At 35.3% G+C, this 26,765-nt stretch overlaps 1 protein-coding gene across 4 annotated transcripts in view; it reads left to right on the top strand.

Moving 5' to 3' along the window:
• The first annotated feature begins 14,012 nt into the window (after positions 1-14,012).
• Positions 14,013-26,765, top strand: part of MBD5 (methyl-CpG binding domain protein 5) — a 178,788-nt gene continuing 166,035 nt past the window's right edge. For 3 of the 4 annotated variants that reach the window (XM_032856105.1, XM_032856102.1, XM_032856103.1), the window contains exon 1: positions 14,013-14,084. The gene's annotated coding sequence lies outside the window, so the exon portion shown is untranslated. The remainder of the gene's footprint in view (positions 14,085-26,765) is intronic. The other variant, XM_032856107.1, reaches the window with a different exon arrangement.

Here is a 26,765-nt window from a genome sequence, read left to right as displayed (position 1 = left end):
AAGTTTTAATGGTTTTATTGCTGATGCTTTCTCATAATTAAAATATTTTGCATTTTGTAAGGTTTTTGTTTTTTTTTTTTTTTCCCCAGAATGAATAGTTAAGTTTCTGGGTCCTTCCAAGACTAGGAAATACATTTGTGTCTTTAGAAGTGGGTGATAGAGCTAGGCTACTTTTAAATTCTTGGGTAGGAACTTTTACTTTTAAAAATTAATTGAGCATGCTTCGTTGTCTACTATTACATATGATTGTATGATAGAAGTCTGATGTCAACCTGATTTTTTTTTTCATTTTAAATGACATTTCTTACAGCATAGAAAAGCAACAATAAATTAGTTGTTGAACTCAGAAAATTTAACATTGATACAATATACTGTCATCTAATATACAGTCTTATAGTCAAATATTGCCAATTATTTTGATACCATCCTTTTATAAAATTTAGTTACTCTAATCTAAGTTCCAGTCAAGAATTATACATTGCCTATATCATGTAAGAGATTTTTTTGAAGTAGTCTGCTCTTTCTTAACATATATCTGTTTCATAGGGAAATATTTTATATGCTTCCTCAGCAGGAACCCCTTCTGTTTTCTCATCATAAAGAATAGTTCTATAAGTATCCAGTATCAGGAATTCAGAATTTTGGTTAAGACTGTATTGGTCCTTTAAAAATTTAAGCCCAGCAAAGAGGAAAGGGAAAGGGTTTTTTCCCCTCTAGTTTTAATATATTCAGTTAAAGTACTCTCAGCTGTATAACTTCAAAAAACAATTGTGTCTCCCTTTCTTCAGTATCACTATTAAGAAACAATTTTCATTTGCCATTTGCAGTATTTGTAGAGCATTGTGTTAAATCCAGTCGAGAATAAATACAAAGAAATGTAAGCTATGGACAATAATCATACAGGTAAGGCAATTAGGGAACAGTTGTGAGAAGTGACAAAAGCTTATGGAAAGCTCAAAGCCTTAGGACTAAAAAGATGGATAATAGTTGAATAATAAGGAAAATATTCCTAGTGAGAGTTTAAGACAAATATAGATCATTGAAATTTGGTTGTAGTATGACACTATGAAGCATTTTATAAAACCCATTCCTTTACTTGAAGTCTACCAGTAATTACCCAGACATATATATGTATAAGTTGTTTGTTTAATACCAAGTATGTCCTAAAGTTGTTAGTAATAGACTGGGTTTATACGTATACTGTATTTTAATCATGTTCCCTTTTCACCCATAATGTTTTTTTGTTTGTTTTGTTCATCAGTCTGGGTAGATGTTGGTTTACATTATTATCTTCATCATTATTCTCCTTGTTTCCTATATTTACTCTTTTTTTCCTCACTTCTTTGATTAAAACATTTAATCAATTTTTAATCATTTTTCTAATTTAATGAATACATTTGAGGCAATGCATTTATCACTGTTTTAAGTAATTAAGCAGAGTGTTTGTAATCAGGCCAATTAAGATATAGTTTACATAAAATAAAATCATCTTTTTAGTGTGCCGTTTTGAGTTTTGGCAAATTTACCTATATATTCAACCACCACAATAGTCAATTTATAGAACTTCCAACACCCATAGAAATTTTCCTTTGCCCTTTGTAGTCAACCCCTCTCCTTTAGTCCTTGACAAGCACTTTGTTTTTTGTCTTTATAGTTTTGCCTTTTCCAGAGTACAGTTTATATTATTAATGATGATTAAATATAATTATACCATGTGTAGCCTTTTGATTATATCTTCCTTCACTTAATATAGTACATTCAAGATTCACCTATATCGTTATGTAAATCATGAACTCATTACGATCAGAGGTCTCTTCCATATAATTCTGAATCTTTGACTCTTGAGCCTTATTTTGAGGTTTAGGATGTCATCATTTTGCATGTTCGTTTCATGTATGCTTATAAATGAGACTGGGAACAGGCTTGATGCAAGGAACAGCAGGCTGAAAGAAGTAGAGGAATGAATTAGTGACCTAGAAGACAAAATAATGGAAAATCATGAAGTTGAGCAAATAAGAGAAAGAAGAATTATGCAACACAAGAAGAGACTTACGGAAGTGACTCCATCAAACATAATAACATTCATATTATTAGAGTCCCAGAAGAAGAATAGAGAGAAAAGGGGGCTGAAATTTTATTTCAAGAAGTAATAGTGGAAAACTTTCCTACTCTGGGAATGGGAATAGATACTCCAGATCCAGGAGGCACAGAGAGCTCCCAACAAACTCAACAAAAGCAGGCCAACACCAACACTTATTGTAATTAAATTTGCAAACTACAGTAATAAAGAAAAAAATCTTAAAAACAGCAACATAAAAGAAGTCCTTAACTTAAAAGGGAAAGTCCATAAGGCCAACTGGAGATTCTTCAACAGAAATTGGCAAGCAAGAAAGGAGTGGTATGATATGATCAAAAGCTGAATGGGAAAAATCTGGGCCAAGCATTCTCTATCCAGCAATGCTATCATTCAGAATATAGGAAGTAAAGAGTTTCCCAGACAAACAAAAGCTAACAGAATTTATGACCACTAAACCAGTCGTGCAAGATATATTAAAGGGGATCTTTGAGAGCAAATGAGAGACTAAGAGTGACAAGGAGAAGGGATAAGAGAAAATCTCCAGAAATAATGACAAAACAAGTAATAAAATGGCAATAATACATATCTATAATAATTACTTTAAATGTAAATAGATTAAATGCTCCAATCATAAGTTATAGGGTGTCAGAATGGATAAAAAATAAAAACTCATCTAGATGCTGCCTACAAGAGACTCGTTTTAGATCTAAAGATACTTACAGATTGAAAATAAGGGGATGGAGAAACATTTATCATGCTAATGGATGTCAAAAGAAATTCAGAGTAGCAGCTTATAGCAGACAAATAGACTTCAAAACAAAGACTGTTGGGGCACTGGGTGGCTCGGTCAGTTAAATATCTACCTTTGGATCAGGTCATGATCCCAGGGTCCTGGGACTGAGCCCCACATTGGGCTCCTTGCTCAGCCAGAAGTCTGCTTCCCCCTCTGCCCCTCCCCCTTCTAGTGCTCTCTCACACTCCCTCTCGTGCTCTCTCTCTCTCTCAAATGAATAAATAAATTTTTTTAAAAAGTAAATAATAATGAAATAAAGGCTGTAAAAAAAAAAAAAAAGAAGGGCATCTTATAATCATAAAGGGAACAATCCAACAAGAAGATATGACGATTGTAAATATTTATGCACCCAACATGGGAGTACCCAAATATATAGAACAATTCATAACAAACATAAAGAACTAATTGATAATAACACAATAGTAGTAGGAGACTTTAACATCCCACCTACATCAGTGGACAGATCATCTGAACAAAAAACCAACAAGGAAACAATGGCTTTGAGTGACACACTGGACCAGATAGACTTAGTAGAATATTCCATCTAGAGGCACTTGCGTGGCTTAGTCAGGTAAGCATCTGACTTTGGCTCTGGTCCTAATCTTGGGATCCTGAGATTGAGCCCAGAATTAGGCTTCATGCCCAGCAGGGAGTCTGCTTATCCATCTCCCTCTTCTTTTGCTCTCCCCACCCTTGCTCGCTTGCTCTCTCTCTCTCTCTCAAATAAATAATGACCATTTAATAATTGTTCCTTTACAAGTATTCTTTCTCTCTCTGTCTCTGATGGTATTGAGATTTTCTTATTAACCTTGACTTTTGCACTTGCTCTATGAAAGTTTGGGGTGTGGATTAATTTTCATGTATCTTTCTATAGGCTTAGTGATTATGATGCTTTTTATCATAGCTATCATATTGACCTTTAGTACTGGAAATATCTCAAATATTATACATTCAAACATTGCTTATCTGCTGTGCCTTCTGTCTTCTATTTCTGAAATTTTTGTTTGGATATATGTTAAAACATCTATCCCCCATGATTGTTAACTACTTTTTCCCAGTTTTCATCTCTTTGTATCTCAGTATCTTATCCTTTTTTAAAAAAGATTTCTTTTTTAAGTTTTATTTATTTTAGAGAGAGAGCACAAGTGGGAGGGGCCAGAGGGAGAGAGAGAGAGAATCTGAGGCTGACTCCTTGCTGAGGGCAGAGCCCAACACAGGGCTCAATCCCACAATGCTGAGATCACAACCTAAGCCAAAACCAGGAGTCAGACAGTTAACCAACCATCCACCCAGGCACTCCTAAAGATTTTACTTTTAAGTAATCTCTGCACCCAACATGGGACTCAAACTCACAACCCCAAGATCAAGAGTCACAAGTTCTACTGACTGAGCCTGCCAGGCATCCCTCTGAGTATCTTAATCTTTGTGAATTTCTCGATCCTCGTTTCCAGCTTACTGTCTTTCCTCCTATATCCAGTTTAGAATTTCTGGTGTTTACTAGAGTTTTCTTTTCCAGTTATATATTTTCATTTTCAAAAAATTTTATTGTATATTTTCACATACATCTATTCTTTTCTTTTGATTTTGTTTCATAGTTTCTTATTATTTTTATAGATATCCTTCTTTTATTTCTTTGAGAATCTTAAAGCCTTAATTTTAAGATGCTTTCTGATTGCTCTATGTATGTATTTGTTTTGCAGTTTACACTTAAGTTAACTACTAATTATTAAGGTTTTGTCTTTCGTGGCTTTAAGTTTTCCTCATGTTCTTTGGAAATTAGCTTGCAGGCTTATCTTTTTTTTTTTTTTAAGATTTTATTTATTTATTTATTTGACAGAGATCACAAGTAGGCAGAGAGACAGGCAGAGAGAGAGGGGAAGCGGGCTCCCTGCTAAGCAGAGAGCCCGATGCAGGACTCGATCCCAGAACCCTGAGATCATGACCTGAGCCAAAGACAGAGGCTTAACCCACTGAGCCATCCAGGCACCCACTTGCAAGCTTATCTTGAGGGGAAACTTTTTTCTCTTATTCATCTTTTCCTGCTCATTCTAATCACTGACTCAGGGAGGGGGAATGGGGGGAAGGTTGACCTGCGTTTTAAGAAGTAGGCTTTGTCTTCATCCTCTGGCACCCTGGGTTTGTATAAGCTTTAGCTGAGTTTTTTTTTGCAACCTCTTTTTCAGAGTTGGGGGAATCACACCTCAATGCAGATTTTATGTAGAGAGACAGGCTGAACTCTTGTCAGTTGATTCTTTTAATCTCCACTACCATGTACTGTCAACCACTGGTGCCTCTGACTGCTACCAAACCTGGAACCCAATAAGACTGCACTGTCAGCTTGCTTACTGCTTTGTGTTCTGTTACATGGGGATTTTTATTTTTGAGTGGACATATATCTCTTAATTTTTTTCTCTCTTTACTTTATAATATGAAGTATATGAGGCAGGTAAGTCTTTTAAATGTGTACTCACAGTGCCATCTTGACCAGAAGTCCTATTGCCATAGTTTGGAATTTGGAAATTAGGTTATGAATCTTTGTCAAACTTGTCTTTATATATATGTCATCTTTCATATAAATATCATATATATATATATGTATGTATGTATAAGATTCTTTCTCCTGCTTTGTTTAATGCATAGTTTTGTGCATCCAAATAAGAATATGAATACAAATTCATATTCTAAGGGTCTGACTTCTAGACTCAAAGTGAATGGATTTAAATCATGGCATTGAGATTTACTTCCTATGTGACTCAAACTTTCAAAGACTTTCATTTCCTCATCTGTTTTTATGAGTTTCGTCTATCTCATAAATATCTATAAAGGATTAAATATGGTAATCTATAAAACATTAGCATAATATGCAACTCACAGTAAGTTCTCAGTGAATGTTAGCTATTATTTGTACAATAGAGTTGCATGATATTTACATTTAGTTTTAGAAATTCACCTTTTCACACAATACAACCTAACCCTACACCTAAAGGAGCTGGAGAAAGAACAACAAAGAAAGCCTAAACCCAGCAGGAGAAGAGAAATAATAAAGATCAGAGCAGAAATCAATGAAATAGAAACCAAAAAACAGTAGAACAAATCAACAAAACTAGGAGCTTGTTCTTTGAAAGAATTAATAATATTGATAAACCCCTGGCCAGACTTATCAAAAAGATAGAGAAAGGACCCAAATAAATAAAATCATGAATGAAAGAGGAGTGATCACAACCAACACCAAAGAAATACAAACAATTATAAGAACATATTATGAGCAACTATACACCAACAAATTTGACAATCTGGAAGAAATGGATGCATTCCTAGAGACATATAAACTACCACAACTGAACCAGGATGAAATAGAAAACCTGAACAGACCCATAACCAATAAGGAGATTGAAGCAGTCATCAAAAATCTCCCAACAAGCAAGAGCCCAGGGCCAGACAGCTTCCCAGGGGGAATTCTACCAAACATTTAAAGAAGAATTAATTCCTATTCTCCTGAAATTGTTCCAAAAAATAGAGATGGAAGGAAAACTCCCAAACTCATTTTATGAAGCCAGCATCACCTTGATCCCAAAACCAGACAAGGATCCCATCAAAAAAGAGAATTACAGACCAATATCCTTGATGAACACAGATGTGAAAATTCTCACCAAAATACTAGCCAAGAGGATCCAACAGTACATGAAGAGGATTATTCACCATGACCAAGTGGGATTTATTCCAGGGCTGCAAGGCTGGTTCAACATCCGCAAATCAATCAATGTGATACAATACATTAATAAAAGAAAGAACAAGAACCATATGATACTCTCATTAGACGCTGAAAAAGCATTTGATAAAGTACAACATCCTTTCCTGATCAAAACTCTTCAAAGTATAGGAATAGAGGGTACATACCTCAATATGATCAAAGCCATCTATAAAAAACCCACTGCAAATATCATTCTGAATGGAGAAAAACTGAAAGCTTTTCCGCTAAGGTCAGGAACACAGCAGGGATGTCCATTATCACCACTGCTATTCAACATAGTACTAGAAGTCCTAACCTCAGCAATCAGACAACAAAAAGAAATTAAAGGCATGCAGATCGGCAAAGAAGAAGTCAAACTATCACACTTTGCAGATGATATGATGCTATATGTGGAAAACCCAAAAGACTCCCCTCCAAAACTGCTAGAACTTGTACAGGAATTCAGTAAAGTGTCAGGATATAAAATCAATGCACAGAAATCAGTTGCATTTCTTTACACCAACAACAAGACAGAAGAAAGACAAATTAAGGAGTCAATCCCATTTACAGTTGCACCCAAAACCATAAGATACCTAGGAATAAACCTAACCAAAGAGGCAAAGAATCTATACTCAGAAAACTATAAAGTACTCATGAAAGAAATTGAGGAAGACACAAAGAAATGGAAAAATGTTCCATTAGAAGAACAAATATTGTGAGAATGTCTATGTTACCTAAAGCAATCTATACATTTAATGCAATCCCTATCAAAATCCCATCCATTTTTTTCAAAGAAATGGAACAAATAATCCTAAAATTTATATGGAACCAGAAAAGACCTCAAATAGCCAGAGGAATATTGAAAAAGAAAGCCAACATTGGTGGCAACACAATTCCAGACTTTAAGCTCTATTACAAAGCTGTCATCATCAAGACAGTATGGTACTGGCACAAAAACAGACACATAGATCAATGGAACAGAATAGAGAGCCCAGAAATAGACCTTCAACTCTATGGTCAACTAATCTTCGACAAAGCAGGAAAGAATGTCCAATGGAAAAAAGACAGTCTGTTCAACAAATGGTGTTGGGAATGTTGGACAGCCACATGCAGAAAAATGAAACTGGACCGTTTCCTTACACCACATACGAAAATAGACTCAAAATGGATGAAGGACCTCAATGTGAGAAAGGAATCCATCAAAATCCTTGAAGAGAAAATAGGCAATAACCTCTTCAACCTCAGCCGCAGCAACTTCTTCCTAGGAACATTGTCAAAGGCAAGGGAAGCAAAGGCAAAAATGAACTATTGGGACTTCATCAAGATCAAAAGCTTTTGCACAGCAAAGGAAACTGTTAACAAAACCAAAAGACAACTGACAGAATGGGAGAAGATATTTGCAAACGACATATCAGATAAAGGGCTGGTATCCAAAATCTATAAAGAACTAATCAAATTCCACACCCAAAGAACAAAGAATCCAATCAAGAAAAGGGCAGAGGACATGAACAGATGTTTCTGCAAAGAAGACATCCAGATGGCCAATAGACACATGAAAAAGTGTTCCACGTCACTTGGCATCAGGGAAATACAAATCAAAACCACAATGAGATACCGCCTCACACCAGTCAGAATGGCTAAAATTAACACGTCAGGAAATGACAGATGCTGGCCAGGATGCGGAGAAAGGGGAACCCTCCTACACTGTTGGTGGGAATGCAAGCTGGTGCAACCACTCTGGAAAACAACATGGAGGTTCCTCAAAAAGTTGAAAATAGAGCTACCCTATGACCCAGCAATCGCAGTACTGGGTATTTACCCTAAAGATACAAATGTAGTGATCCGAAGGGGCACATGCACCCGAATGTTTATAGCAGCAATGTCCACAATAGCCAAACTGTGGAAGGAGGTTGGATGTCCAAGAACAGATGAATCGATAAAGAAAATGTGGTGTGTGTGTGTGTATATACATATACACACACACACACATACATACACATACAATGGAATACTATGCAGCCATCAAAAGAAATGAAATCTTGCCATTTGCAACGACGTGGATGGAACTAGAGGGTATTATGCTTAGCGAAATAAGTCCATCAGAGAAAGACAACTATCATATGATCTCCCTGATCTGAGGAAGTGGATATGCAATATGGGGGGTTTGGGGGGTGGTAAAAGAATAAATGGAACAAGATAGGATCAGGAGGGAGACAAACCATAAGAGACTCTTAATGTCACAAAACAAACTGAGGGTTGCCGGGTGGGGGGGATAGGGAGAGGGTGGTGGGGTTATGGACATTGGGGAAGGTATGTGCTATAGTGAGTGCTGTGAAGTGTGTAAACTTGGAGATTCACAGACCTGTACCCTTGGGGCTAATAATACATTATATGTTAATTACAAAAAAAAAAGCAATTTACCTTTTCACCTATTATAATTCTCTTTTGTAAGGTAACATTTAGGTATGTACCCTAATGTATGTGATATATTAATTTATACTTTGAAATTTAATATAACCAGGGTTTTTAAACATCCACACTATATGTCTTTTACCTGGTGGGTAATTTAAATTATCTCCAAAGGTGTTTTTAACTACTGGGTATTTTTTCCTTACAGAACAACTTTAAGACTTAACTTTCTCAACAGATGTAACTATTATTAGTTTTCTCTAAACTAGTCATATGTGTATTTATGGCAGACATTGATAATTACATATGTATGTATACATATATATTTATAACTTTGTGAAAATAGACTATATGTTGGTCTTAGGATTAGATCTGGGTTCCAGTCTGGCCTCTGCCAATCTCTGGAGGTTGATCTTTTTTTTTTTTTTTTAAGATTTTATTTTTTTATTCTATAGATAGAGAGAGGGAAAAAGAGAGCACAAGTGGGGGAAAGGAGCAGAGGGAGAGGTGCAGTGAGATATTCTGCGCTGAGCACAGAGCTAGACATGGAGCTGAATCCCACAACCTGAGATCATGACCTGAGCCGAAATTAAAAGTCACATGCTCGACCAACTGAGCCACCCACATGCCCCTGCGGGTAGGATCTTATCCAATTACCTCACTTCTCTGAACTTCAATTTCTTAATTTATAAAACAGAGCTAATAATACCCACATATCAGAGTGTAAAGATGAAATGAAATAAGATAGAAGAATTCAGTCTGTATACTGCAAATCACTCCAGAAATATAAGCTATGATTGTTTATCATCATTTACAGCAGCTTTACAGAGCTCCAATGGAAAGCAGGTAACCCTGAGCCTGGAAAGTTTTTTTCACTTGCAAATCATTCTGTACTTTTTACAATAAGGAGAAGTTCTCAGTGAGGGTTCTGTGAAGAATGATTCTTAGGGGATGGCAGTGAAGTAGATATAGATTATCTGGTATTTGTATTTGACAGTTTAACTGCTGAGACCAAGGTTTTGGAATCCTTTGCTCTTTCAAACACGCATACAATATTTAGTTCTTAGCAATTTGTAACAGAAATAAAGAAATCCTAATTTTAGTTCTGAAGTCAATTGAGCAGGTATTTCCTTCCCTGTTCAGATAAAATTAATAATACCTTTAGTGGACTATGCTGAACAAATCTAGGAACTAAGCTGCTTATCCTTAGTTGATGGCTCTTTTTAAGTCGCAATAAATGTGTTCTCCACCTAAGTCTCCAATACGGATTTTCCCTTCCTTCTTCAGGCTCACATGAAGCAAAAACTAAGTAGAACATGCTTTGTTCTTGCTAGAGCCAGGAGAAAGGTTAAAGTAAAAATGCTGCTTCTGGGAGCAAAGTAAAAGGTTAGCACATAAACTTAAAGCTCCACTCACCTGTCTATAATCCCTTTCTTTCTTAACTGTCTTTTTAACTTTTCACATATGGTTCAAAACTCAAATCAATATTAAAAAGAACTCACAAAAAATCTTGCTTCCACCTGTGTCCCCGTCTTCTCTGCCACCAACTCATTCTGGTCAAAGCTATTAGTAGTTTCTTGTGTACCCTTTTGTGTTTGTTTGGACACACAACATACTAACACAGGTAGATACAAATACAGATATATTCTCCCCTTACACAAGGGGTAGCATACAATATATTTTGTTATAGTTTGCTTTTTTTTTTTCTTTGCTGAACAATTTTTCTTGGTGTTCTAGGAGGTTTTTTATTTGTTTTGTTTTGGTTTTGGTTTTAATATTCTTTACTCCTTTTCAGAGCCATATGGTTCTCCATTGGAAGTGTGTCATAGTTTATTTAATCAGCCCCTGGTGGAGGAACATTTGAGTTACTTTCAATCTTTGGTGATATAAACTCTTCTACAGTGGAAGAAATAGAGTATTACTGTTTTGTGCATGTTTAGGATATCTGTAGGTTAAATTTCTGAAGCAGGATTACTAGGTCAAAGAGTTAACGCATTTAAAAAAAAAACAAACTTTATTGTTTCAACCATCTCAGAGCCACAGAGAGCTGGGGCATTGGGGATGGAACCTGTTTCAAATTGTGCAGACAGGCCTGGATTCGGTCTGGGCTTTATTATTCCGTTGCCACGTGGCTTTTTAGGTAAATCACTCCCCCTCTCATGGAGGCTTGGTGTGTACTCTTCTGCAAAAATTGGAGATTACTCTCTATGTTAATTGGATAATTATAAAATCAGATGAGATAATGGATGGGAACTGTCAGCATTGCCCACCCTTAAGGTGCTGTAATTATTAACCTGAAAGTGACCACAACCCTGGAAGTAGGCTATGGTAGTATAGTATGCTCACTTGCTCTTTTAAAAAAATTATCATATAGTAAAACTGATTTCCTTGTTTTGATGTACCATCCTACAAATTTTAACACGTTCATAGATTTGCATAACCAGAATACAAAATAGTAAGTGCATTTTTAATTTTAGTAAGTATTGGCTATACTCTCCTTAAAGATTGTACACCCACACTGCACTCCCCCCAACAATATATGAGTGACTTTTTCTCATTGCTTTGGCTGAAGATAGAGCCAATTGTCTATTTTCTGTGATTGTTTGTTGTTCGAGCATTTCCCGTGTAGAGACATAAGCATTGAACTAGGGCTACGGCACCTGTCTGGTCCTTCTTCCCTTGGTTAAAGTTGCTTAATCTTAAAATCAGAAGCTTAAAAAGAAAAATAAATACTAAACAGAGGCCTCGTATTTTAATCACATTTTAAAGCAGCTACTTTTCCCATCTGCTCCTGAAACAGACAACTAAGTCTACAGGACTCTGTCATTCTGAATAACTAAGGGATAACTGAAAGAAAATTAAAAAAAGGAGTCTAGATTGTAGTTGTGTATCTTTGAGATTGTAATTGTTCTTCACTAAATGTTCACAAGTCTGGATACGTACTTAACTTCTCTTTTCTCCCTCTTACTCAATGCCAAGACATTTGGAAATGAAAGCATGGTTAAGATCTTACAGTTTTGTATTTTCATTTGTAAGCTTACTAAAAAAAGAATGATGTTAGTAGGATTGATATGAGAAAATTGGACTGAAGTATTTGAAACATTTTCTTTATTATAAATGTAAATCAACTATACATAACCAAAATAGCATTATTTATTCTAGATTTACAAAACCACTGGCCTACAAATCAGATTCAGCATGTATAAAAAATAATTTATGTATTAATAAATTATTAATAAGTTAATAATTTATTATTATGTCGTTTGTGTTATATAATCTTTCAAAATTAGGAAATTTTACATTAAAGTTAACATTTCTGACGCTGCTTGAATAATCAGAGTATCTGGCCACAATCACCCATGTTATCATATGGCAACTGTTAATTGGTGCATTTACTCTAATTCACTAAATTTTTATACCTGGCACTTCACTCATTTTTATCCTACTTGTTCTTCAGAATACTATATACTTGAGTTAAAGTTTTAATTGTTTGAACATCAGCAAACACTTGTTTCTATTACCCATATTCTCAAGTTTCCATATAGTATATACCAATAAATTTTAATTAAAAAGTAGTTATTATTATTAAAGTATTTGTTCTTACAAACATGAAATCTGACATTTTATTTAACAGTTGGACTACTTAACATAGAGATTGTTTTTTCTCCTCTAAATAAATGAATATATTTTCCTATCATCTTGGAAAATTATCATTGATTTTTATCACTTTCCAAACAATCCTTGCTTTTCGTGTGACAGATTGATTATCCCATATCCATGTCATTTGACTTTTCATATATATCTTTAAAAAGACTTAGTTGCTGAGAAATATTATGGCAAGGTTAATCAGAATTATGATCATATTTCTCCTATATTTCGATCCTTGAGCTGATGAGCTGACTTACCATATAACTTTTCATTGATTTTAATCTCCCAGACTTTGCAGACCTCTGTTTATTTAGGTGAGCTTTAATTACTTGTTCATCCAATACCCTCATTTCTGCACTGAAATCTCTCATGGTATAAACAAAGATTGAGAATGATGGTTGATTTCTTTGTTAACACTGTACTAGAACTATGGAATGCTTTATTTATGCGCACATGAAATTAAGGTTCACATCCATGTTAAATTAAGAAGGAATTCATTTAATTTGTTCATTTTTAAGAATAAAAATTCTTTTTATGACTGTCCTGTATTACTGTTGTTATCTAAAAATAATTAATACCAGCACAAGGCATCTAAATGAAGTAGAAACAAAAGGTGTATAGTAAGTAGTAGGAGCATAGGAGTGGAAAGGGAAGGTTTAGTAAGACTTTATTATGAAAAGTGTTAAACCAAAGATATTTATTTCTTTTTAAGATTTTGTTTATTTATTTGATAGAGAGAGAAATCACAAGCAGACAGAGCAGTAGGCAGAGAGAGGGGGAAGCAGGCTCCCTGCCGAGCAGAGAGCCTAATGCGGGGCTTCATCCCAGGATCCTGGGATCATGACCTGAGCCGAAAGCAGAGACTTAACTGAGCCACCCAGGCGCCCCATAAACCAAAGATATTTAAATACAGGTTATAATTTTAACTGTAGGAATAACAAAAATCAATAAAGAATGAATGACATTTTAATTTTTTTTGTTATTTCTAACACATTTGATAACACAATATGGCATCCAACTCTTAATATTTAACCTTCTAAGATGCTTTTAAAGAGGATTCTTTTTTGCAAAAATATTCTGGGTCTTTTTTTGTTTGTTTGTTTTTCCAGTATTCCCAAGAGTCTCCCCAATCTTTGATATTCAAATTATTCTCCTTTGGCACACCTGTTGAGTCATAAACCTTGCTGGTTTTCTTCTCTATTTTACTTCTTAACGGTTCTAACTGGCTTTATGTGCAATTTGAGTAGTACTCAAATAGCATTCATGAAATCCTGCATTTTTCCTTGATATTGACTTTGAGTCAATTTATATTATTGTCAATTTCATTATATTATTTACAGCCATAAATGGAATCCTAAAAGAAGACATAAATTTGCAACATCCAATGATGAAGGAAAGACCAACTAACAAAACTTTTATCGTAATAGGTCAGGACAGGCTTTTTAGTGTTGAGGAGGGAAGAATATTTGAGTAGGAACAATTAATGAGTGATGTATAAATTAATCAGTATTTTATGATGTGAGAACTTTTGTTTGCGTGATGAATATTCAGATAATGGGAACTCTCTGTGTTGTCTTTAGTCTTCAGATATGAAACTGTGGCTTTCTGTGTGGCAAATTCTGAAGCTTTTCAAGTTTAATATAAAAGCTTTCCCATCTTACAAAAACTCATCAACTATTTCTTTAAAAGTACCATAAAAATGTGTTTTGTGTGTGTGCACATATGTGTCTAACCATCAGACATTGCATAAAAGTGAATTGATTTCTTCAAAGTAATAAGATGGAAATTCATCCAGAGCATTGACTTAAACTGGGCTGTCAGTGTTGATAGTGATATTTATTTAACATGAATAATATTCTAATTCCCAAGAAAGATATTTTTCTATATGATAGATACTAGACTAAAAATGCAGTGCCAGTCAACTCCCTGTTACATTATAATAGCTATCCCAAGTGCAAATCCATACCAAGGAAAAGAAAGCCCTGATGACAGGACTAGATGAACTACAGGTACAATTAACCACTCACTGCAGGGATGAATTTAGTACCATCTATCACAAGCTAATTTGTTAAAAGTGAGTCTTGGGGCTCCTGGGTGGCTCAGTTGGTTAAGCAACTGCCTTCGGCTCAGGTCATGATCCCGGAGTCCGGGGATCAAATCCAGCCCCACAGGGACTCTGCTCTTCCCTCTGACCTTCTCCCCTCTCATGCTCACTCTCTCCCTCTCTCTTTCTCTCTCTCAAATAAATAAAATCTTTTTTTTTTAAATGAGTCTTTAAGTAGAAATAATGAAAAGAGAAAAAACAGTAATCTAGATATGGACACTATTAATGTCCATACTCATGGTCAAATGTTAGAAACATTTATTAAACATCAGAATTTTTAAAATTCTAACCTTTATTGTTTAAAGACTTTTGAATAATGTTAAGACAAAGACTTTTCTAGGTTTCCTATATATGTACTAAGTTCTATGATTAGAAAATAAGTCTCATCCTAACTTGAAGTGATTTCTCTCTCCCCTAAACTTCTAGAAGCTTCATTTTCCATGTTTCTTTTTTAATATAAATTTTGTTAACATATGTGCAATATTGGTTTCTAGAGTAGAATTTAGTGATTAATCACTTACATAAACACCCAGTGTTGCCTTCTTGACAAATAATTTTATACCAAACTTGAGACCTTATGCTATTTTCTGAAATTTATTTAAATTTCATATTGTTATTGGACTATTTTTGTGCCTGTACCTTCCCATTACATTCTCCCACTTCTAATACAGTGCCCTGTAGACATGGCCAAAATATTTATTTGATCTTACTGATACAAACCCATTCTTTTCCAGAATAAGAAAAATGGCCTTGACTTCTATTTAATATATGATACATTAATCTCATAAAACTAGGCAAACCTTTTTTTGTTTGTTTTTTGTTTTTGTTTTCTCTTTTTGTTTTTCTTCCAGTATTTTATTTAAAATCAAGTTAGCGTATAGTGCAGTATTTGTTTCAGGAGTAGAATGTAGTGATTCATTACTTACATATAACACCCAGTTCTCATTCCAGCAAGTGCCCTCCTTAATACCTATCACTCATTTAGACCATTCCCCCTCACCTCCCCTCCACCAACCATCAGTTTTTCTCTATAGTTAAGAGTCTCTTGTGATTTGACTCCCTCTCTCTTTTTATCTTATTTTATTTTTCTTTACCTTCCCCATGTTCATCTGTTTAGTTTCTTAAATTCCACAAATGAATGAAATCAATCATTCGATGTTTGTCTTTCTGTCAGTGACTTATTTCGCTTAGCGTAATACATTCCGGTTCTATCCACATCATTGCAAATGGCAAGATTTCATTCTTTTTGATGGCTTAGTAATATTCCATTATATATATGTATATTTATATTATATAATTATATAATATATATAATTTTGTTTATCCATTCATCTTTCAGTGGATATTTGGATTTTTTCCATAATTTGGCTATTGTTGATAGTGCTGCTATAAACATTGGGTACACATGCTCCTTCAAACCAGTATATTTGTATCGTTTGGATAAATAGCTGGTAGTGTAATTCCTGGGTCGTAGGGTAGCTCTCTTTTTAACTTTTTGAGGAACCTCCATACTATTTTCCCAGAGTGGCTGCACCAGTTTCCATTCCCATCAGCAGCAGTGTAGAAGGGTTCCCCTTTCTCTACCCTTGCCAACATCTGTTGTTTCCTGACTTGTTAATTTTAGCCATTTTGACAAGTGTGAAGTGGTACCTCATTATGCTTTTGATTTGTCTTTCCCTGATGATGAGAGAAGTTGAGCGTTTTTTCATGTGTCTCTTGGCCGTATGTATGCCTTCTTTGGAGAAATGTCTGTTCATGTCTTCTGCCCATTTCTTAACTGGATTATTTAACTTTTGGTGTTGACTTTGATAAGTTCTTTATAGATTTTGGATACTAGTCCTTTATCTGATACATCATTTGCAAATATCTTCTCCTATTTCATAGGTTGCCTTTAGTTTTGTTGATTGTTTCCTTTGCTGTTATGCAAAACTTTTATAGCAAATATTAATATTACCCCTATTACTAAACTTAAAATGAGTTCTTCCTCCAATATAGCTTATAAGTAAAATTTCAAATACATGCTCTAAAGACTTTTAAAGATGATACTACTCATGAAAATAAGGTATGTTTGTGAAGCTATATAGAAGCAGAAACAATTAAACCTTGAGCAACATGGATTTGAACTGCTATGGGTCCATTTACATGAAGATTGCTTTTGATACAGTACAGACCTGTAAATGTATTTCTCTTCCTTATGATTTTAATAACATTTTCTTTGTCTAGCTTACTTTATTCTAAGAATTCAGTATATAATACATGTAATGTACAAAACGTGTTAATTGTATATGTTATCTATAAGGCTTCAGGTCAACAATAAGCTATTAGTAAAAATTTTGGGGAGTCAAACATTATAAATGGTTATTCAACTACATAGGGAGTCAGTGCCCCTGACCCTCATGTTGTTCAAGGGCCAACTGTATTTTTTTTTTCACACTGCTGGTAGATGTAAATTGGTACAACTTTTAAAAGCAGTTAAGAAGATATATATGTATACCAGAAGCCTAAAGTTGTTATTATCCTTGACCCAATTTCTAAAAATCTATTCCAAAGAAGTATAGAAAAAGCCTTATCTCAAGGAAATTTGCAAGATTATTTATAATAATTAAATTTGGAAAGAACCTAAATGATACAGTAGTAAATGGTAATAACAAATTACAGGACAATATTATGATATTGTTATACATAATGTTTGCAAAGATTTTGGTGAAGCATGGGCTTTTTTGTTAAAAATGCATAAAAATTCTGGAAGAAGATATACAAAAATCAACAGTTGAACCATGAGTTGTGTTTGAGTGGTAGAATTGTTTCATTCTTAGACTTCATTTGTATTCCCTAATAACCCTATAAAATCATATACAGTTGTATATGAGTATCTGTTTGTCATAGATCCATTTGGGAAGTTTACTTTTCACCTTTGAATTCTTGTAACATTTTTGTTGAAAAAAATTGACCATAAATATGAGGGTTTGTTTTTGGATTTTCAGTTGGATTCCATTGATCTGTGTCTTTCTTTATGCCAGTACCACACTCTCTTAATTACTTAGCTTTGTGATGATCACTGTAAGGTTTTCTTAATTTTATTTTATTTTTTCAGTGTTTCAAGATTCGTTGTTTATGGACCACACCCAGTGCTCCACGCAATATGTGCCTTCCTTAATACCCACCAACAGGCTCACCCATCCCCCCACCCCCTCCCCTCTAAAACCCTCAGTTTGTTTCTCAGAGTCCACAGGCTCTCATGCTTCATCTCCCTCTACAATTTCCCCCACTTCACTTTTCCTTTCCTTCTAGTGACCTTCATGTTATTCTTTATGTTCCGCAAGTAAGTGAAAACATGTGATAATTGACTACCTCTGCTTGACTTATTTCACTCAGAATAATCTCCTCCAGTCTCATCCATGTTGACACAAAAGTTGGGTATTCATGATTTCTGATGGTTGAGTAATATCCCATTGTATATATGGACCATATCTTCTTAATCCATTCATCTGCTGAAGGGCATCCTGGCTATTTCCACAGTTAGACAATTGTGGCCATTGCTGCTATGAACATTGGGGTACATATGGCCCTTCTTTTCACTACATCTGTATCTTTGGAGTAAATATTCAATAGTGCAATTGCAGGGTCATAAGGTAGCTCTATTTTTAATTTCTTAAGGAATCTCCACACTGTTTTCCAAAGTGGCTGCACCAACTTGCATTCCCACCAACACTGTAAGAGGGTTCCCCTTTCTCCACATCCTCTCCAACACTTGTTGTTTACTGTCTTGTTAATTTTGGCCATTCTAACCCATGTAAGGTGGTATCTCAATGTGGTTTTGATTTGAATCTCCCTGGTGGCTAATGATGATGAACATTTTTTCATGTGTCTGTTAGCCATTTGTATGTCTTTTTTGGAGAAGTGTCTGTTCATGTCTTCTGCCCATTTTTTTATGTAATTATGTGTTTTTTGAGTGTTGAGTTTGAGGAGTTCTTTATAGATGTTGGCTATCAGCCCTTTGTCTGTAGTGTCCTTTGCAAATAACTTCTCCCATTCCGTGGGTTGCCTCTTTGCTTTGTTAACTGTTTCCTTTGCTGTGCAGAAGCTTTTTATCTTGATGAAGTCCCAAAAGTTCATTTTCACTTTTGTTTCCTTTGCCTTTGGAGTTGCTGTGGCTGATATCGAAGAGGTTACTACCTATGTTCTCCTCTAGAATTTTGATGGATTCCTCTCACGTTGAGGTCTTTTATCCATTTCAAGTTTATTCTTTGTGTATGATATACGATTCTTTGTGTATGGTGTATGAGAATGGTCAAGTTTCATTCTTCTATACATAGCTGTCCCAATGTCCCCAGCACCATTATTTTTCCACTGGATTTTTTTCTTGCTTTATCAAAGACTATTTGGCCACAGAGTTGAAGGTCCATATTTGGGCTCTCTACTCTGTTCCATTGGCCTATGTGTTCTGTTTTTGTGCCACTACTATGCTGTCTTGATGATCACATGACCAGGTGGGTCCCTGGGGTGCAAGGGTGGTTCAACATTGGCAAATCAATCAATGTGATAGAACAAATCAATAAGAGATAAAAAAAGAACCACATGGTCCTCTCAAGTGATGCAGAAAAAGCATTTAACAAAATACAGCATCCTTTCCTGATTAAAATGCTTCGAAGTATGCAGATAAAGGGTACATTCCTCAACTTAAAATCCATCTATGAAAAACCCACAGTGAATATCACTCTTAATGGGGAAAAGCTAACAGCCTTCCCATTGAGATCAGGAACACAACAAGGATGTCCGCTCTTGCCACTGTTGTTCAACATAGTACTAGAAGTCCTAGCAACAGCAGTCAAACAACAAAAAGAAATAAAAGGTTTTCACTTGGCAAAGAAGAAGTCAAACTCTCTCTCTTCGCAGATGACATGATACTTTATATGGAAAACCCAGAAGACTCCACCCCCAAGTTATTAGAACTCATAACAGCAGTTCAGTAATGTGGCAGGATACCAAATCAATGCACAGAAATCAGTTGCTTTCTTATACACTAACAATGAAACTATAGAAAGGGAAATTAGAGAATTGACTCCATTTACTATAGCACCGAGAACCATCAGATACCTTGGAATAAGCCTAACCAAAGAGGTAAAGGCTCTGTACTTGAAGAACTACAGAACACTAATGAAAGAAATTGAAGAAGACACAAAAAGATGGAAAAACATTCCATGCTTATGGATCAGAAGAATAAACATTGTTAAAATGTCTATACGGCCCAGAGCAATCTATACTTTCAATGCCATCCCGATCAAAATACTACCGGCATTTTTCAAACTGCTGGAATAAACAATCCTAAAATTCATATATCCTAAAATTTGTGTGGAACTAGAAAAGACCCCAAATCGCTAAGGAAATGTTGAAAAAGAAAAACATCTTGTTGCATGATTACTGTAAGGAATTGAGTTCTCCAACTTTGTCCTTTTTCAAGATTGTTTCTCCTGACTATTCTGGGTCCCTTGAATTCTCATATAAATTTTACATTCAGCCTGTCAATTTCTACAAAGAAGCCAGCTGTGATTTTGATAGAGATTGCATTTAATCTAAAGATCAGTTTGGAGAATGTTGTGTCTTAGCAATAGTAAGGCTCATGTTCATCCATGAACATGTATTTCCATTTAGTTAAGTCTTAATTTTCTTTAGTTATCTTTCATAGTTTTTAGAGTGTAATTTTATACTTCTTTTGCTAAATTTGTTCCTAAATATTTTATTCCTTTGATACAATTTTAAATGGAGTTGTTTCTTTTCTTTTTATTATTATTATTTTTATTATTTTTTTATTATGTTCAATTAGCCACTGTATAGTACATCATTAGTTTGGAATTGTTTCTTAATGTCATTTCATATTGTTCATTGTCAGTATAGAGAAAGTGACTGATTTTTTATATTGATCTTGTCTTGCAACTTTGCTGAACTCATTTATAAATTTTTATAGTTTCTTAGAGAATTCCTTTGAATTTCCTACAAAGAAGGCCATATCATCTGAAATAGAGATAGTTTTACTTATGCCTGATCTAGGTCCCTCATATTTCATTTTCTTGCCTAGTTTCCCCGGCTAGAACCTCCAGTATAATGTTGAATAGAAGTGTTAAGAGTGGATATCCTTTGTCTTTTTCCCAATCTAGGAAGAAAGCACTCATTCTTTTTTTTTTTTTAAGATCTTATTTATTTATCTGACAGAGATCACAAGAAGGCTTCCTGCTGAGCAGAGAACCTGATGTGGGGCTCAATCCCAGAACCCTGAGATCATGACCCAAGCCGAAGGCAGAGTCTTCAACCCAGTGAGCCACCCAGGCACCCCCAAAAAACACTCATTCTTACCCTGTTAATTATGATATGAGCTGTGGATTGTTAAAAGATGGTTTTTATTCTTTGAGGAAGTTCCCTTCTCTAATTCTAATTTGTAGAGGATTTTTTAAAGATTTTATTTATTTATGTATTTGAAAGAGAGAGAGCAAGCAAGAGAGAGTATGGGGGGTATAATGGGAAAAGGGAGAAGCAGGATCCCCACTGAGCAGGGAGCCCTACACAGGGCTTGATCCCAGGACCCCAAAATCATGACCTAAGCTGATGGTAGACGCTTACCCAACTGAGCCACCTAGGCCCCCCTAATTTGTAGATATTTTTATCATCAAGAGGTGTTGCATTTTATTTATTTATTTATTTATTTATTTATTTATTATTTTATTTGTTCTGTTGAGATAATAACGTGATTTTTCTTTATTCTATTGATATAGTGTATTAAATTAATTCATTTTGGATGTTAAACCAACCTTACATTCCTGGAATAAGTTCCATATAGTCATGGTATATGATACTTTTTATATGTTGCCAGATTTGGTTTCCTGCCACTTAATTTAAGATGTTTGTGTCTATATTCTTCAGAGAGATTGATCTGTAGTTTTCTTTTCTTGTGATGTCTTTGTATAATTTTTGTATCAGAGTAATAATAGGTTCAAAATGAGTTGAGAAATGCTCTCCCACAAATTAGTTTCTACTCACTTTTTTCCCTGTGTTTAGGTCATACTTTAATGTTTTTTGCATGTCTTATAATATTTTGCTGTTGGAAACTTGACATTTTCAATAGCCTTTCAACTCTAGATACTGAGCCTCTCTTCCACGACTTTTTTGTTGTTGTTTGCTTATTTATTTGTTTAATTACTTAGCTAGACTATTTTAGTGAGGTCTATTTCCCCCATTGTGTCAGGCTTCTGATAATACTCCTGAAATGGTTTGGGTTTGCCCATGCACATGGTCACCATGTAATAACAGTATTTATAACATAGCTCTTTTTTAATTTCTTGATCATTATTATGCTGTCTGCCTCTGTTGGTATCTCACACATCTGTTGAGCTTCACTGATTGCCAGTGGAATACTTTGTTGTTTTTGACAAGGCTTAAGGACACAAATTACTCTATAGTCTGATCCAATTAAATTCTGGCCTCTTTGCTAGAGTAGGTTTTGAGGCCTTTCTTTTTGTTTGTTCCTACCACAGAAGGACTCTTCTTTCTGTCTCTTTCCTTGGTTCTCTCTGGTAAAAATCCCATTTTCCTGAGGTATTTTTTTGTTTGGTTTGGTAACTGATTTATAATTCATTTATAATTCTGTACTGATGTGGCCTGCCATTTATCTTGTTTCTCGTGGAGAGTTACTAGCCTTCTCATACTTTCTTACTTGTGTCACCCTTAATCTTGAACTTTTCTACACTCAGTTCTAAATAAAATTACTTATTTTGGAGAGAGCTTTAAAACTCCGTTTTTATGGCCTGCATCTATGCCTAGGCAAAATCTCTGAGCCACTGTTCTGAAGCTAAGGACAAGGGCAGTGGCCCACTTTTCTTGGGGTGACACCCATTTTATGAATGGGACAGTTGGTGGAACAGTCGCCTCTGATCTTCTTGGCTTGCCCCTGCTGGTGTGGAACTTCTGCCCTAAAACTGAGCTGGGGCAAGGGTGATTGAGGCCATTTGTTCTCAGCCTTCCTCACCTGGAGTAAAACCTCTGCTCTGTAAGTAAGAGCTAATTACAGTTGCAAAAAAGGTTGTTCATTTGCTTTTTGACCTTAAAACAGTTTCTATAAATTTTAAATGTTAGTGCTTTTACAATTTTTCCAGCTTTGACTGTTTCTCTGGTACGCTCCTTACTCATCCATTCCAGAAGTGGATCTGGGCCATTACCTTTTGGATGGTATCCCATCAACATTTCTGTTCTTCTCAGAAGGATCTTTGTTTCCATGTGATTTATCATTTATTAATCTATTGGTTTAGCTCTAGAAATCAGCATCATCATGCCACAAACCACTTTGTACGCTAAGGGCAATGAATTACAACATGCCCAAATGTCAGTAATACATGTTTAGACTTAATGTCAACATGTGTGAATAGGTGCAACCTAACTTAAGATCATCTGTTTATACAGATGATACCCTGTAGGTCATCTAGGAAAAGGAATAACTAATTCTGGATCATAGGCAGTCTCGGTTTTTATCATGTTATCGCCCCCATCCATACCAGTGTGACAAAGCAGGAATAGGGAAACTTTCTCTTTCTCTGAAAGAAGACTATCCCTCAGTTAATCCAAACTACATTAGTACAGGCTGGGTTCTCCTTCCTTCTACAGCAACCATTCTCTTCCCAGAGCTTCCCTGGCAAAAGGTGATCTTTGTCCTCTGTTTAAAAAGTTTTGTTTAAAGTTCAGAATTTTAAGAGTTCTTAATTTTAAGAGCTTAACTCCAAAAAGTTAAAGAATTTTTAAGAGTTCTTGCTTCCCCCTTTCTAATCTACATTGACTAATCATCTACTTTCATTCACCCACAAAAACTGAAAGAACATCTGGTTCTATTGTCTGACTGAACTTTCAGACACCTACATATAAGATATATAAAATTTCAGGGTTTTAAAAAAAGATTTTGTTTATTTTAGAGAGAGAGAGCATGGGGGGAGAACCAGAGGGAGAAGGGGAGAGAATCTCAAGCAGACTCTATACTCTGATGCAGGGTTCCATCTCATGATCCTGAGATCACAACCTGAGCTGAAACCAAGAGTCAGACACTCAATTGATTGTGCCACCCAGATGCCCCTGTAAAATCCCAGTTTTATTCCATTTTCTTAGGGATATTTTTCTCTTCTGTTTTATAACTGATGCACAGTCATATCCCATTATTTACTGAAGTATTTGTTTTATTTTACTTCTCCCACATGGAAGATTAATAGGTTTCTATGTTGTATCATTCCTAATTTCCCAAACGTCTGATGGCCGGCCTGTGTGATAAACTTCATAACCTTCCCTGTTTGGCCACAGTTTACCTTTCTTGCCTCACATCTGATCTTCTGCCCGTGTTCCACTCATACTGCACCAACAACTTACTACTTTCTCAAAACACACCATTTATTTCACATGTCCATGCTTTTGATATCAGAAATGCTTAGCCAAGTGATTGAAACAATCTTCTGATAATTTTGTGAGGAACCAGAGCCTCAGTCCACTCCTACTGACTCAGAATTTTTATGTTGATTTATTTAAAGGCTTCTCAGTTGATTCTAAAGCTACTTAAGAACCATTGCTATTGTCTTTTCTTTCCTTGCAGTGTCCTCCCAATCACGTGCTCTCTCTTTGTCTGACAAAATCTTCCTCAACAAAAGCCAAAAAAGAAAGAGAGACTAAGAGAGTGAGAGACCTAACTAAAATACTACTTTCCCAAAAAATTTTCCTCATTTTTATCTCTATTTTTAATCTAGTGGATATTTGTTGTTGTTCTTGGTGAATTAGTATCAGAGTCCTCTTTCTTTGTTTAGGGGGTCCCTTAGCTTCTAAATTAAAGATAGTTCCTACCTGAGAGGCTCAAAATATCAACTACTTACTTTTGAGCATGAGTTTGTAAGCAAGACTCCGACTGTTCAGGCATATACTCCACAGTCTCTGAGGCAAAAACTAGAGCCATGAGAAAATGGGCCATAGACTCCATTTTTAGAGAAGGTAAACATGTAGCAATGGGCTGCTGCTTCCAGTTTCCAGATACAACAAAAAAGCTATTCTAGAGGCAGCATCTAGCTTGCAGCTTCTAAACAGCAGCATTGTACGCTGGGACCCCTTTTCCTGGCCTGGTAGCCTCCAAAGCTAATTCTCCAGCTTCCTAGAGAATTCTGTGAGGTCCTTCCTATTAATAAATTTACTTTCTGCTGAAATTGCATCAAGTTGGTTTCTATCACTGGTAACTAAGATATAGAGATACCTAATAAAATAATCACCTCTCTATAGCCCCCGCAGCACTTCATTCACAGGCCAAATGGGAATATATCATACTGTTTTATTGTTAATTGCCAGTAGAATATGGACTAACTATCAAAAGGGAAGGAAAGAACATTCTAGGCAGAACTCCTAGCAGGAAGCCATGTGGCTGGAAGCAATATAGAGAATACCAGGACCCAAAGGGAACTTCTGCCTAAATGATAAATTAGACTAATTGGTGAGAGGTGTCAATGAATAGAAAGCTGTAAGAGGAGTTAAGTAACTGGATCACAGTAGCTCTACAAGACCATATGTAGACATTTTTACTTCTTATTAGGTTCAGTAACGCTGTAAATCTATTAAGGTTTTTAAAATGGTAGATGTTATGCTCAGATTTGTATTTTGAAAAAACCTCCTCTGTGTCATGAATAATAAATTGGAGGTGGGGAAATGCTGGTGATTTTACTTGGATTTGAGTTTTGCTCATAATATTTAGAGGTCTATATTGTTCCAAGCTCATCACTGCCTTTTGGCTATCATCCTACATTTTTCCTTTTAGGGCAATCCAAGGTGAAGACCTCTCCTCTCTCATCTTTCAGTCCTTTAACCTTTAACCTTTGAAGCTAAGATGTAGAACAAGACTAGGGCAATATTTTTTCCATGTATTTTACTATTATTAGTAACAGCTGCAAATGAAGAGACTCATTTTTATCAAGTCCATTTAATTTCACGTAGATCTATAACTCGGTTTGGATTCTTTTGATATCCAGGTATTTAAGCCGTTCTAGGTTTGTTTGTTTGCTTTTTTTGAAGAATTGGGTAGCTTTCATCTTATTCTTACTCTTTTAAAATTAAAACTGCAAACCAAAAAAGGATATACCATACCAAAACGTATGCTAATAATGTATCTCTATATTATATTATTTTATATAGTACGTATACACACACGCACGCGCGCGCGCACACACACACACACACACACATAAATGTCTTTACTTCAAGAGCTATTCAAAATAAAAGTTCAGTTTGAAAATACTGTTTATATTTTTATATGGTCTCAGAGAGTCAAATGATGATTGCAAATGGCCAGATTGCAGATGCCCAGCCAAATAATTAGAGCTGCTACTGATTTTTATAAGTACGACCTTCTGGATTTTAGTAAATCCCCCAAATCATTACAAAAGGAATTCAGTGGTAAATCAAACAATTTGGTTTTTCTTTCATTAATATAGTCAAAGGCCTTTAATTTCTGAAGTCCAGAAAATCTTTCTAAGCATACTTAAAAAAGCAAAACCCCAAAGGCGAGGCTTTTGGTGGCTAATATATGCACAGTTGGTAGAGACAAGACTGTAAGGCCACCTGTGGGACCAGCCTGCTTACCATGACAGCACAGCAGGGGCAAGCGCAGAAAGAGGTTCAAGGCAAGAACAAGAGTTTTCCAAATTCCAGTCTGTTAATTTATATGAATGGTCTGTGGATCTTATTTGTCCACATTATTTATTGGTTATTTTAACTAACAAACAAGAGTATAGAATTTGATTAAGAAAAATGAAAGTATACATTCTTTGTCCAAGGTATATTTAAGGAAATAGTAAGTTAAGCCATTTGAAATTGACATTTCTGCTAGTTAAAAATGACTGAATATGGGCAATTTCATTTGGTTCAACATAATAAAGCCTATCAATGCACTGTGCCATACCATAACAAACAGGCTACCATGAGTTTGCTCATTCTGAATAGATATGAA

The sequence above is a fragment of the Lontra canadensis genome, unplaced genomic scaffold (genome assembly GCF_010015895.1).
Source record: "Lontra canadensis isolate GAN:19392208 unplaced genomic scaffold, GSC_riverotter_1.0 scaffold11, whole genome shotgun sequence".
NCBI lineage: Eukaryota > Metazoa > Chordata > Mammalia > Carnivora > Mustelidae > Lontra > Lontra canadensis.
The sequence above is the reverse complement of the archived record's forward strand: the minus strand, read 5'-3'. Positions and strand labels throughout refer to the sequence as shown.